Source organism: Corythoichthys intestinalis, chromosome 18 (assembly GCF_030265065.1).
Source record: "Corythoichthys intestinalis isolate RoL2023-P3 chromosome 18, ASM3026506v1, whole genome shotgun sequence".
Taxonomy (NCBI): Eukaryota; Metazoa; Chordata; class Actinopteri; order Syngnathiformes; family Syngnathidae; genus Corythoichthys; species Corythoichthys intestinalis.
This window is the reverse complement of record NC_080412.1, coordinates 10,428,464-10,444,003: the sequence shown is the minus strand read 5'-3', so window position 1 is coordinate 10,444,003 and position 15,540 is coordinate 10,428,464. Positions and strand designations below refer to the sequence as shown.

The following is a 15,540-nucleotide window of genomic DNA, read 5'->3' as shown; positions in this document are numbered from 1 at the left end:
AGAAAAAGGGTAGGATAAGCACTCAGTCATCAGGAGCACACAAAAGAGGACAAATGAATGAGTCAATGCACCCTTCCTTGCTCCATCACTACCAACGTTAAGTCATGTGTGCAGGTGCGGCACGACAACCTGTGCAACCGGACTGGTCGCATGGCAAACCGTGCGTGAGGTGAGGTGTGTGGCGCACAATACTTATGACGTGGACGCGCACGACTTTGTCTAAAGTATTGGGACCATATGGAGTTGTCTGTCATGACACAGTTGTATCTATTGCTCCATTTTGTATTCATCTATCTTTCCATTGACCCTTCTTTCTACAAGGACAACACAGTTCTACTGCATCATGCATCTATCTGTTGTATAATCTCAACTGAACTAAATTTACCTATCACTTGTGTGTCTACAAAGACTCCAACACATGCTATAATGAACATACAGTAAAACTCCAGCGCATCACTACCAATGCCTGTCAGTCACACAATGGCATATGCCGGTTACCGGTTTCAAGGTGTACCGTGGTATGAAAACATCATGGTTTCAAAACCACTAAAATTTTCCGTCATACCGTAGTTACGGTATTAGCCATTTTTGAGGTCCCAAAAATGTAGCGAGAAATCCGTGGCTTGGAGCAGCAGTGCTCACCCATCCCCTTCCGTTTGTTGCTCTGTCCTGTGTCTGTCAGTGATACTCAGTGTTGGGCACGTTTCTTTAAAAAAGTAATTATAGTTACTCACTACTTCTTCCAAAAAGTAACTGAGTTATTAACTGAATTACTCTATAGCAAAAGTAACTGGTTACCAGGGAAAGTCATTATTTCCGTTACTTTAAAAAGAAGTTGTTGTATGTCAAAGAATTTGAAATTTTCTGAGCAGTATTCGAGTCAGTTGAATAGAGAAGAACAGAACAGTTGTGTTATAGAACCTTGTAATATTTATTGCACCTCACCTGCAACAGATTTATCCTACGCTTGAAGTGCAACAAAAATAAACAGTAAACAATATAATAAAATAACAATCAGCTGTAAACAATATAAAGTGAGTTTAATCTATTAAATCTAATTCTCACAACCTGAAACAACTGGTCAAGTAGACATAGCCTACTGTATTTCAAGTATTTTGACTTGAAATAGTGCTTATATCTCCACCTCGTTTAGGACAAATTTTCCTCTGAATGCTCTGCCATCATATCCCTCTACATCTGTTTTGCGTGTGTGTTTGCCGCACGCGCTGTTCCGGTTTGTGTGTGAAAACACCGGCTCTGATCGGCTTACCATGACACATGACTCTAACCCTCAGCCAATCACAATCACTTCCATCACATCTATCCAGTTGGTGCATTCAGGTAGCCTCGTCCCCCTACTTCTCCCGTCACCCTCAAAGCGTCTGCCGTCATCAAGATGGAAGCAGCATTCTAGCTGGCTGACAGTGGGGGATGGGAACGAGGCTAGCATTCAGGTGTAGCAAAAACAGAAACATTAGCAAGCTTTGGAAAGCATTGTCTAATTGAATGAGCAGGGATAAACAGCCTGGAGTCATAAGAAGTACGTGCTGTAATATTCTGATGCAGAATTATCCGAGGCACCCTAAAGTGCACACGGCGCCAATATTGTTTTGCTCACATGATGCGGAAGTGAGTTAGAGACACGGCCTGCCGAGAGCTGTACGTTTGTGTTAATGTTTAAGTTATATGTGCTATTAACGAAACAGAGTGCCAGCACGTCCTGTGATTCAGATTCAGATTCAGGTACATCTTTGGTAAGAAAAAGCAAAAAACAAAGCACGTGCGCTATTCGAGAATCTGAACGCACCCCAAGTCTTGGATGACAAATAAACATTGCAGAGTAGACTCGCTACGGCTGGTAGTTTCTTCAATTTATTCAGAGTAAGTAATGCACCGCTATTGACCGTCAGTAATGGTAATGACTAGAGACTAGAGATTGAAAATGACGTGATCGGACCCGATCGATTGGCATCCCGATCGATCGGGTCCGATCACGTCATTTTCAAAGTATCGCAATCGGCAAAAAAATATCGGCCATGCCTTTTTTTAATATATATATATATTAATTAAATCGTTTTCTAATTGTATTTAACATCACAGACATAATATGTTACACTCATCCAGAGTCTTTAGTTTAGGCTTAAAGTAGGGTTATCAAATTTATCCCAATAACCGCGGCAATTAATTTTTTAAAACGTGTCACGTTAAAATATTTAACGCAATTAATGCATGCGCTGCATGACCCTCTCACTCATTGTCGCGCTCAATCTGTAATGACGCCGTTTTACCTATATAGAGAGATAAAAGGCAGCGCAAAATGAGTAGAGTGAACTTTGACAGCCTTTGATGCCTTTTATTAATTGGCTAAAGCCTAGCAATCCCTCTCCCTACAATTAGAAATATCATGGGATGCAATGTGGGGAAGCAAGGTGGCAATTGATCATTGTCTTAACACCTTATGTTATCTCCCAACGCAGAGAAGATATAGCAATATGTAGCACGTTGCACAGTCATGGTTCCACTTCCCATCATGCATTTGGGATGGCCACAGTATTTACTGAAAGCTCAACAAATACACTAGATGGCAATATTTGGTCACAATATACAAAGTCACAAGTCTTTCTATCCGTGGATCCCTCTCAGAGAAAGAATGTTAATAATTTAAATGCCATCTTGAGGATTTATTGTCATAATAAACAACTACAGTACTTATGTACTGTATGTTGAATGCATATATTCGTCCGAGTTTTATTCATTTTTTTCTTAATGCATTGCCAAAATGTATATGATCGGGAAAAATTATCGGAAATGATTGGAATTGAATCGGGAGCAAAAAAAAAGCGATCGGATCAGGAAATATCGGGATCGGCAGATACTCAAACTAAAACGATCGGGATCGGATCGGGAGCAAAAAAACATGATCGGAACAACCCTAGTAACGACGTTGTAACAGCGGAAAAAATAATTAGTTAGATTACCCCGTCACTGATATAAATAAAGGCGTTATTCCCAACACTGGTGATACTACACCTGAGCTTTTCCCCCCGCAAAAACAGACAAATTCGCTACTATGGGAGTACTTCAACCACCGAAAAGAAACAGACAAACACGGCTTAGAGGACGAAGATCAGCTGACGTGCAGGCAACACCTCCAACATGATTTCACATTTACGTGAGCATCAACCGTCACTTTACACAAAATTTAAGGTAAGTAAACGCTGTCATAAACGTTTCCCACCAGCTACGAGAGTTCACTCAAGCTGGTTTAGAGTGTCTAGCGATGGTAAAACAAATACTATAACGTAAGCTTGTTAACGAGGCAGGCAACAAGACTAGTTAGCGTGCCAAGACGGCTAACTAGTTTCCTCTCTACCATTAGCCTACTTTTATAAAGTTTTCGCCATTGTAAACATCAGCGAATTTGCAAATATGTTGTGAAAAATAAAAAAAATCCTGTTCAATGGAATTTTTTTCAACCCATACATCTCAAAATAACACATTGTAGAGCTATAATTGCAAGACTGTGATACTGTGATATACTGTGGTATTTTTGCTTAAGGGTATCATACCATCAAAACCTCATATCGGCACATGCCCAGTCACACATATACACGCATACACAGCGCAAACACCGTTTGATTGCATGCAGTTAGCGCAGAGGAGGCTTTATACATAAGCGTCTTGGTAAAGAGCAGGAAAAAAAAGAGAAGAACATGAAACCCCAGCGAGACCAGATGAAACATTTGCAATCAGCACCATGAATTGATTGGCCGTCATTGACTGGGTGATATATCGAGATGAAAATTATATCGATTAGTGCGGCAACGATTAATCGATTAACTCGAGTAATTCGATTGGAAAAAAGATTCAGATTCAATTTTGCTGCTTCGAGTATTCGTTTAATTAAAGTGCATACGGCAGGATAAAAAAGTCTTAAATAGCATTATTATGTGAATTACAATCATATTTCGAGACGATTCGACTATAAACAACAATTTGGCAAAGCGCACATGACGAAAAATTAGGTCTTTTAATCTACCGTTTAGCCACCCCTACCATTATAGGGCTTTCACGTCCCCAACAGGAGGATGACGTCGGCAGGGTCATAGTTTCATCTGATTTACAATTCAGCCCACTGAGGGGGAATTACTCAGAACGAGGAAAATGCGATGAAGAGAGCAGGAAAATGTCATTGTTTCAATCTCTCTACTCCAATATTTTTACAGGATATTCTTTTTATCCAAGTATTTTTCCCCAATTGCTAAATAAATGGTATGGTCATGACAAATAACAGTCTTGAGCTAAGTGGAATATGAAATTTTAAAAATGCATTTATTCAGTACGACATGGCAAAATTACTCCATAATGGTCAAAACTGTCAACTTCACCTTTACTGTCGCACCTCCCGAACGATAATTTATGCCACCGTAGATAGTTTTATCATTTCCCTGCCCCGGCTTCGGAGAATGTAAACAAACCAAGAGGCGTGAGAGCTAGCTGACACGCTAACCCGAACCGAGTGAAGTCTGGAAGTCTTATTTTCGCTTTTCAAAGCGAAAAATCACACAAAACTAGCCCGGATCATGTCACACGGCGGCGGAGTTGTCGATTGTATTCGCCCATCGGCAACCCGCCCAGCGGCGAGCAAATTAGCGCTCGTCGTTCCCCTACTGCGGGCAGAGGGCTCGTGTGCAGCTGGACAATGACCGCCGGACAAACCGGCCGACGTCGAAAGAGCACGTAGCTGCTACATGGTGAACACGAATATGGCGTAAAATAATGCTTTACAACACGGCGAAAACATAGTGAGGGAGTCATACAAGAGCGGCGAACAGTTTTTGTGCAGCTAACATGGCAGGATCTGTGTAAGGAGAAGTTTTCTACATGTCCGTCCATGATCAAACGTAAGTAAATAGTCCTTTATTTAAAGTAAGTTTGTAGTGTTTACTTTGTAATCGCTCTATTCGTGGCCATTTTTAACACAAAATTGCAATTTCTGATGGGGTTGAAAATTTGACAGAACACCGGGCACACGAAGAGGGCAATAAGCCGAGTACGGAGGTGGGGGTGCCACAAGCCGCCGGTCGTCGGCCGAGTTGCATTTTTGGTGGACAATCAGTCACAAAATGCAAGCCATCTCCTTATTAAAACGTGTGCCATGATCCTAGTATTTGACATAATACAAAATAAGATTTTTAGTCACTCCGTCGTAAGTCCATTGGTCCCACAGTAGTAGGGCTTGTTTTGGCCAATATCAGCGGTCAGTGGTAACCTTTTGAAACCCAAAAAGGCTCACACGCCTCTCCCTGGTGCAGCAACAATTTTCTGCAGCACATTTGGCTGTCGTGATGCGAAAAATAAACAAATTCCTCCGCAAAGTCAGCTGAATCCGCAGTCCATCTGCATGCTATAAAGCAATGCTGTATTGTGAGATGCTGACCCGGGTGACGTCACCTTCGTATTCCTCCTCAAAATAGGAAGTTATTCATTTTCACGGCACAGGATTTTAAAAAATTACAGAAATAAAACAATCGCTTCCACACACATCCAAGCAGTCCAATTTCATTCAGGAGCATAAAATCCCGCCTGAAATATGAAATAAACATGCTTTTTGGTGTCATAGGCACTTTAAAGTGGCACTGTAATGGTTTGTTTTGAAAGTGTCTTTTTTTAGTTTTTTGTAGGTTTTTTTGGGGGGGGGGTGGATACACTGCCCTCTAGTGGCAGCAGTGAATAAGACGTAATTCATTTCACATGGCTGAATCCATCTGCTCTCTGTTAAGATCAACATAGGCTAAGCTTTGTTTGAGCCAATGTTTTTTTAATGCATTCGTAATTTAGTTTAAAGGTATATCTAGCCGTTTTTTGTGGGAATATGTGTTTGAACTATTTGTTAAGACCATTGTTAAAAAAACAAAAAAGTTTGCATTTTATGGCATTTTAGCTAGTGGACTTTTGCTATGTAAGTTAGCTAATTGTTCTTTTGTTGTACTTAGATCCTCATTTAGTCATTCAAGTTTTTGTTTAAGCTAATATTTTTAAATACATTTTCAATTTAGTTTATAGGCATATTTAGCTGTTTTTTGTGGGAATATGTGTTTGAACCAATTGTTAAAAGAACATTGTAAAAAAAAAAATTTTTTTTTAAGTTAGCATTTTATGGCATTTTAGCTAGCTGACTTTTGCCATGTAAGCTAGCCAATTGTTCTTTTGTTGTACTAAGATCCTCATTTCTTCAATTTTTTTATTCTGTTTGAGGTTCAGCTCAGCTATTTTACTTTTTTTGTGTTGCTTATCCGATTACTCGATTATTCGAACTAACCAATTCAATGATTAATCGACTATTAAAATAATCGATAACTGCAGCCCTAATATCGATATATTTTTCATTATGATATGGGATATCGATATAGTTCAAATGTGCACCTTCCGGAGCTTTAATGTCATGTTTTTATACAGAATTTGTTTACGTTACATTATTTGAACAAGTGAGCATCGTTGTATCGCAATATCGTAAGAATGTTATCGTGAGCTTTGTATCGCATATTGTATCGTATCGTGAGGTACCAAGAGGTTCCCACTCCTATTTGTGACATGTCAAATTTGACTTTGGCTAAATACTGTATGCATATCGCCCATCCTTAACAGCAATAGACATCCAATACATCTGAATTCGGGGGGCTGGCAGTTATCCGCTGCCAGCCTCCCCCAGTTCAGATGTATTGAACGTCTATCATTGTCATTCACACTGAAACATGATCACGCACCACCAAGCACACTCACCTACTCTGATCATACACCCTATAGGTGACTTAGCAGCAGGGCAGAGTATCAAAGTGGGTCACACACACACACATGCACGCACATTAACAAACGTACGCACACGCATTTACACACACGCCGCAGGGCTTGCCTTCCCCGAGTACCATCCCCCATTTATGCACGCGCACACACACCCCTACACCCACACATTATATTAGCTTTACTGTACGCACACAGTGGACATTCACACAAGCACACACGCTTCTACACATTGACAGGGATAATCAGAGTGTACGAGATAATGGCTTCTTTGCTTCCGTTCCACAGCCTTTGGCTAAGTCTAAAAACGAAGTACAAGTACACACATTCACACACACTTTTAGACACATGCACATAGTAGTTTTATCCGTCACTATAAATCCTTTCACGGGTCACCTCTTTTTGAACCAACTGCCGCAAAGTGACCTGGAAATGATACATTTTTAATATGAATCCACCAAATAGTGAAGGCAGAAAGCAGGAAAACGAAGGAGCACATATCGAGTAGCAGTGTAAATCACCTTTTTTATAACAATATGATTTTTGCCGATTTTACAAAATCTGCTACGAGGCGATTGGATTCAAGGGCCTTCAATCGATTTAATACGATAGTAGCGGCATATTCAACACAATCAGTTACATTTCACCTAAAGCAATTTAAAAAAAAACACACAAATAAACAGTGATGTATTTGACAGTTTAGTTGCTGAAATATTTCTTACATTTGAATGAGAGCCATTGTTTTTAACAAAACGGCCAATCTAAAAGATTGTGATCACTGCTTGTGATGCAAGTCAAAGCAAAAAGTCTCCCCAATGACCGCTTGTATCTCAAGAAAAAAGGAAAAACTTGTGTCACTCATACCTCAGGGCATCACAGTAGTTCTTTCCATGCTTGGACGTGCCTTAACTTGCCATTTTGGCTATTAATTATGCCTTCTACTGAAGTAACTTGTCAATTATCATGACATATTTACGCATACACTATTTTCTTGGGATGTCCCGATCGCATATTTTTGCACCTGAGTCCAAGTCACCTGATTTTGAGAATCTGACGATACCAAGTCCCGATCCGATACCGAAAGAAGTTTCAAAAAAGTTCCAAACATGTTACAGTACTGTACAGTTTATAGTACTGTACTTCCTCTTCCGCTTTTTTTGTTGCGGAGTATAAAACGTATATATCTTTACAAGTAAAAGTAAAAAAAAGTACTTGGTTAAAGGAAACTCAAGTAATTAGTAAAGATACACGATAATATCGGTCGCCGATAATTATCGGCCGATAATGGCAATTATGACGTCACACAGATAATCCAGATAATAAAAAAATTCAACCGATAATGCAATCCAATAATCATATACTTGATTTAGCCTCCAAATGTACACAACCGAAGATTTCAGCACGCCGCCTCCTCAACCCCTCCCCTCTCTGAAGCCCATGAGGGAGGAGGGGTTGAGGAGGCGGAGTTACACGACAAGAAATAGTTGAATATTATGGCGGCTGTTACTAAAAAAACGACGCTCTCGCCATCTGCGGAACGTACCTTAGAAGTTCCACGAGGCCGAAAGAAAGCGTCCTCATTCAAAACCACTAACCCAGCTTCCATTTAAAACTGCATCACAAAGATTTTTGGAACGAATACGAGGCTGCTGCTCGCGGGAATGCTAAAGCTATTGTAAACACTAAGTTAAACTACGGGGCTTGTGACGATACAGAGTCGGGTTGTTTGGGAAAGTAGCCCAAGGCGGGTGGTAAACTCGCGTCTAAGGCTAAACACCGGCACGACTGGAGACCGATAGTCGGCAAGTAGCCGTCTTCCGACGGAGCCCGCCGCTCTGGCCGGTCCAGCAGGCCGCCGCCTCGCCGTTGGCGGGGCGGGCAGAGCCCGGTTCCCCGGCCTCTGGACCTCCGGCGAACACCCCGGTTTCTCGAGCGTTCCCTCACGGCGTGCGAGCAGAGCCAGGCCCCGAATACGCCACGGCAAACCGGCCGGTGCGAGCGGAATATCCGGTACGAGCGTAGCCGCCGCCGAGACGAGACACGATTTAAAAAAATTTTTTTTTACCGAAATGACCCAAGAGCCAAAGCCCTGGATAAAAAAATAATGCAGTTTATACGACCACCATTCTTCATGAAAAACATGCCAATCACATTTTCACCACATACATTTGGAAAAGTGATGTCCAGTAAGCAAGCTTATCATGACGGCACAGTGGTTACATGATAATTTAAACATGGAGAAAACGAAGTCAGCCAGTCAATAATGCATTCAGTATGTAAAATGACGAGCGGTCAGATGACTTTGTAACGCTGCCTTTATTTTCGGCTTAACAAAACTCAGGCACAAAACAACACGCACGGAGATGCGAGCTCCAACTCCATCCAAATAGTACTGCCGTGTATCAGTTTAGCTGCTGTAAACCAAATGTCGTGAGTGCCGCAAATGTAAACAAAGCGCTGCAGGATGGGTACGTGACATCTCGCTCTTTTGAGTTAATCATTTTCACAGTGTGCAACAAAGCATATAACATTAGCAATCACTTTTCAAATTAATTTAACTTATTTGTCTGCTCAATTACAGTCACAGTAGATAATCAAAACTTATTGGCACTTATTAACACTTACCAATTTAAATATGCACATTCCTGTTGTAATGAAATAACAATAATATTCTGTAGCCACAAATATTATTCAAAATCTTTTCTTCTTCCAAGTTTTTTTTTAGGATGAAGTATAATAATGTATTGCTTAAAATAAGGCTGTTAAGATTATTTTCAGCTAGCTATTTTTCTTCCATTAAATCTGAGCGAAATACACTTGAAGCGCTGGCAGATAATTTCCCTTATTTCCAATAGATTTACACTTAAAACTGACTAGTTTTAAGGAGGTATATTTTGCAGTGTATTAATGTTATATGTGTTAGGAATGGCTTACTTTTAAAGGCATTTTTATGCAACTTAGGTATTTACTCTAAGTAATTGTTGCCAAAAGTTTACCATTACACAATGTCAGACAATCTATCATTATTTAGATGTTGGAATTGACGACTTGTTCATATTCTATGTTGAAAAAAAGAGCAATAAATTATATTTTTGCACAGTAATATTTTCTTTTGTGTATACTTTAAAATTTTACATAAATCTTTTAATAGAATTATCGGCTTGACATTATCGGTTATCGGTTGGAATGAGGAGGAAATTATCGGTTATCGGTATCGGTTGAAAAATGTATTATCGTGCATCACTAGTAATTAGTAACATTATTAGTAACTGCTTATATTTTTGTTGGATTTTTTTTTTTTTTTTTTTACAATGGATTTTTTTTTCTGAGCACAAAGTTATCTATATCGCCTATTGTTATAATAATACTGTACAATAACCCATTACATAATCACATTAAGCCAAAGAAATGCAAAAAAAAATCATTGAATTTCAACGAAAGAAAAAAAAAATTCAATAAAAGAAGCATTATTCATCCAAACAGCATGACTGCCCTCTGGTGGAGAAAAATAGTTCCGAGTTTAAATAGTGAAGCATTCCTTCATAATTACTATTTTGAAATTAAAACATAACATCTCCCGTTTTCCGTGGTCATTCGGTGACAAATAAAAACTGGGAGAGAGGTTTAAATCTGCGATTTCGGGTCATGTTGAGGGCAGCGCTCTATATCTTTTTTTACGGTTGTCCAGAACTCCAGACTCACCGCTGTTCCAGCGATGAGTCTAGCGACCGTTCCGCGGGTCAAATTTCCAGGGCGGAGCAAACAACAGCAAACAGACAGCGGAGTGGACCAATCAGTGACGGGCGGACGTGACGTTGGTAAAGCGACAAGAAACTCTAGCGTGTCAAAATAAAAATACGAGGAGAACGGCACTGAAAGATGAGCATTCACTGCCAGTCCTCCCAATTTGAATAAATTGGACGTCTATTGCCGTAATTGGCATGTAAGGAATTAAATACTATACATAAACAAAATCTACTTTAGATGTTATTTGGGGCTGGATACTGTCCATTTCTGTTTTTCTCCATTTTAATCTAATTAATATAGCTTTTATTAACATTGTATGAATGTATACATTTATTTATAAACAGAGGTGGGTAGTAACGCGTAACTTGTACTCCGTTACATTTACTTGAGTAACTTTTTGAGAAAAATGTACTTCTCAGAGTAGTTTTACTTAGCCACACTTTTTACTTTTAGTTGAGTAGCTTCGTAAAGAAAAAAACGCTCCTCTTACTCCTCTACTTTGGGCTACATTCACCAATGAGAGGTCGCAATAATAATCACATGACTCCATTACACCAATCAGACGCAAGCTTGCCGTTCTATGATCATGCAACCCTGTTCAATCATGTGGTGTCTGTAAAGTCTTTAAAGCACCGTAACAAATGAAGTATTTGACATAGAGCGCTGCCCTCAACATGAATCAAAAGTGCCAATTTAAAACTCTCACCCAGTATTTATTTGGCACTGATTAACCGCGGAAAACCGGAGATATGATCTTTTTAATTTCATAATAATAACGATAAAGGACTACAGTATTCACTATTGAAACTAGGAACTATTTTCTCCACTAGAGGGCAGGGCACTCATGCTCTTTAGACGAATAGTGCTTCATTACTGTTTAATGATTTTTTTAAAAAATGTCTTTGGCTTAATGTGGTTATGTAATGGGTTATTTTACAGTATCATTATAACAACACTTCATATAGATAAGTTTGTGCTGAAAGAAAAGAAAATACCATTCTTTAAAAAAAAAAATAATCAAACAAAAATAAGCAGTTACTCAAAATGTTACCCATTACTTGAGTATTCTTTTCACTGGATTCTTTTTTACTTGTACTTGAGTACATTTTTTGGCTGGCCACTTTTACCCTTACTTGAGTAATATTATTTTGAAGTAACACTACTCTTAATTGAGTAAATATTTTGGCTACTCTACCCACCTCTGTTTATAATTATATGAAAACAATATAAAATATACACAAATGAAGAATCATTATATATATAAATAATAATAATATACGCTAATATTTTTTTAATGGCCAAAACTTGCTTTATGGAGGGTTAAAGGTTTAAGTGCTAACTTTTGAATAGCTGTCCACTGTAGCAATCACGGTCCCTGAAAAGGTTAAAGGGAAATATGGGGATTTAAACTAGTATACAGGCGCAAAAAGGAAGTAGGAAAGAATACACGAGAGGTAAAATATATATGGCAGAAAACATAGACAAGGCTGAAAAAGCTGCTCTTGCACCCCTCTTTAAACTAAACTGCTGTATTGTAAGCCAAAAGAACTGTTGTGTTTGATAAAACAATATGTCTATATGCTGCCATAGCAGATTCATGGCGCACTAAGCCTCCGAACTATTTTTAATTTGTCCATTTTACCCTGGAAACCCCTGTTTACAGACATCGCGCAATCGCTTTTGTTTCACCCAGCCATAAAGAGAAGGTAAGTAAGTATATTTATTCTTCGAAATGTCTTTCATTTTTAGCTTAGAATCATTAATTGATGTCTAATATTTAGTTTTGTTGTTTTGTTTTTGTTTTTTTTTAAACCACTTTAAAAAATTATTCACTCGCATATTTTTAACTTTTAAACAAATTTCGTCACAATGAAAAGTATGGTGTCTGTAAATAAGTCAAGGATATCTACCTCATAACTACTGCTTAATTGTATTGTTTTTTTGTTTTTTGTTGTTGTTTTTTTTTTTTTTGTTACGGTCGCATTTTCCCCAATACTTTCGATGATAGATAAATGATCCAAACAAAGAAAATATAAAATATATGAAAAAGAAAATCTCAACCACTCCTTGATGTCTGCGATTTCTGCATCGCGACCCTTGTTTCATCCATAAAATCCCCCCAAAATCCGGCTGTGCCCATTCATAGCTGTGTCTTGACACTGTGATACCTGCTACATGGAGTTTTTGGATCGAAAAGAGGTAAGTACGCGATAATATCTCGTTAAAAACGTGGCGTCTTTAATTATGCTCTCTCATGCTCTCGCCCCTAGTTATGGTTTTGCTGTTTATTATTATCATTTCTTTTTTTGTTGTTGTTCAAATTGCCCTCCTGTTCAAAAGGTTTCTTCCCTCAGAAAATTGAGATTTTAAGTTTTCCAATGATGTATCACACAGGCATATCGCACAAATTTTAAATTTGGTCAAATTGGGGGGTCTCAGGGGAGAACATCAAGTCACCTGTGTTTTTCCGCCATATACAGTATATATTTCTAAAATATTTTTCCACACAAATGCGTCTTACTTCAGTATACCGCGCATAATTGAGCTTTCTACTGGCGCTAAAAACACGCAAAATGCATCAAGAGAAATTTCAGTCAGTCACGCTGTCGGTTAATTGTTATCATACTCTGCCTGTGTGCCACTTTTGAACATGAATGATTGATAGACGCTCGGCCCACTGAGCATGCACGTAAATAAATGAGTAGTAGCGCTTGCCGCTCATGCCATCACGTCGGGATTATCAACACATACACACTCACGTGGGCACATACACGCATACGAATCCCTTCCATGAATCGGCTAAAAATTTAAATAAGAAAAAAACATGCGATGGTACCTTGATTCAGTTTCCTGAAGACGGAAGAATCCAGGCGGTAATCCCGCACAGTTCAACACGCACACATGCTGCCTCTTTGCACGCCCACACCAGACTGAGAGCTGTGTGGAGAGAGAAAGAGAGGAGTGTGTGCGTATAGAGCCCGCCTACGCTTACACACTCACACTCTTCCTTCAATTCACAACTGTAGACTGCCAGCGTCTATGTGTGTCTGTCCTAGAGCTGGGGGATGTGCTCCCAAAATGATCATGAATAGTTTTCTGTGTAATTTGTGTATTACCGTAATTTTTGGACCATAAGGCGCACTTGACTATATGCCTCGACCAACCAAATTTGACATGAAAACAACATTTGTTTATGCACTGCTGGTCCAAAGTATTGGCACCCCTGCAATTCTGTCAGATAATGCTCAATTTCTCTCAGAAAATGATTGCAATTACAAATGCTTTAGTAGTAATATCTTGCAATGGTAAATGGTGTTATACTTGTATAGCGCTTTTCCACCTTTCAAGGTGCTCAAAGCGCTTTACACTACATTGCCATGAAAAAACACAAAAGAGAATGGGGGGGGATATCAAATCATTATAATTTTGCACAAAACTCCAAAAATGGTCCGGACAAAAGTATTGGCATACTTTTAAAAATCATGTGATGCTTCTTTAATTTCTGTAATTAACAGTCCTTGTTACTTACCTGTGGCACATAACAGGTGGTGGCATTAACTAAATCACACGTGTGGCCAGTTAAAATGGATTAAAGCTGCCTTAACCTCTGTCCTGTGTCCTTGTGTGTACCACATTGAGCATGGAGAAAAGACCAAAGAACTGTCTGAGGACTTGAGAAGCAAAATTGTGAGGAAGCATTGGCAATCTCAAGGCTACAAGTCCATCTCCAAAGACCTGAATGTTCCTGTGTCTACTGTGCGCAGTGTCATCAATAAGTGTGAAGCCATGGTACTGTGGCTAACCTCCCTAGATGTGGACGAAAAAGAAAAATTGATGAGAGATTTGAACGAAAGATTGTGCGGATGGTGGATAAAGAACCTCGACTAATGTCCAAACAAGTTCAAACTGTCCTGCAGTCCGAGGGTACAACAGTGTCAACCAGTTTTATCCGTCGGCGTCTAAATGAAAAGGGACTCCATGGTAGAACAAAACTTAACTGACAAAGCCAAAAACGTTTTAGAAGAATGTTCTCTGGTCGGATGAGACAAAAGTAGAGCTTTTTGGGAAAAGGCATCACCATACAGTTTACAGGAGAAAAAAAACAACGCCCTCATAGAAAAGAACACGATCCCCACAGTTAAACATGGCGGAGGTTCCCTGATGTTTTGTGGTTGCTTTGCTGCCTCTGGCACTGGACTACTTGACGGTGATGGTTTGAGAGTAAGCAATGGAGACTTCTAAAGTGGCCAGCAATGAGTCCAGACCTGAATCCCATAGAACACCTGTGGAGAGATCTGAAAATGGCAGTTAGGAGAAGGAACTCTTCAAATCTCAGAGACCTGGAGCAGTTGGCCAAAGAAGAATGGTCTAAAATTCCAGCAGTTCATTGTAAGAAACTCATTGATGGATACCGGAAGCGGTTGTTTGCAGTTATTTTGTCGAAGGGTTGTGCTACCAAGTATTAGGCTGAGGGTACCAATACTTTTGTCCGGCCCATTTTTGGAGTTTTGTGTAAAATGATAATGATCTTTAAAAAAAAAAAAAGTTCATTCTCTTTTGTGTTTTTTCATTGAAAGATATTACCACCAAAGCATTTGTAATTGCAATCATTTTCTGGGAGAAATTGAGCATTATCTGACAGAATTGAATGGGTACCAATACTTTTAGCCAGCAGTGTAGCTAAACCACACTGGACTATAAGCCGCAGCTGTCCTCGCTGTATTATGGGATAGTTACACCAAAGGATATTATAAGACTGTCATAAGAACAAATGAACCACTTCATTGCTTCAAGAAGGTCCATTTGGCCATCACTGCTCCCTTGGAAAAGACAGTCAACCTCTGCTGCCACCTGCTGTCAAAAGTTGTCTTCCAACATGCCTCCTAACATGCATTGCAGTGCTACAGATGTAAATAAGAATCAAAATTCATGTTCTGTGCTAATTATTTCTTCAGTTACTGTTCCAGACGGTCTTATGGCAGTGTGACGCCG

General features: G+C 39.3%; 1 protein-coding gene across 1 annotated transcript in view; it reads right to left on the bottom strand.

Annotated features, from left to right (window-relative positions):
- The window catches only part of tiam1a (TIAM Rac1 associated GEF 1a), a 98,118-nt gene extending 84,606 nt beyond the window's left edge, over positions 1 to 13,512 (bottom strand). Inside the window, exon 1 of the mRNA XM_057820238.1 lies at positions 13,385 to 13,512. The gene's annotated coding sequence lies outside the window, so the exon portion shown is untranslated. The remainder of the gene's footprint in view (positions 1 to 13,384) is intronic.
- Positions 13,513 to 15,540: the final 2,028 nt, after the last annotated feature.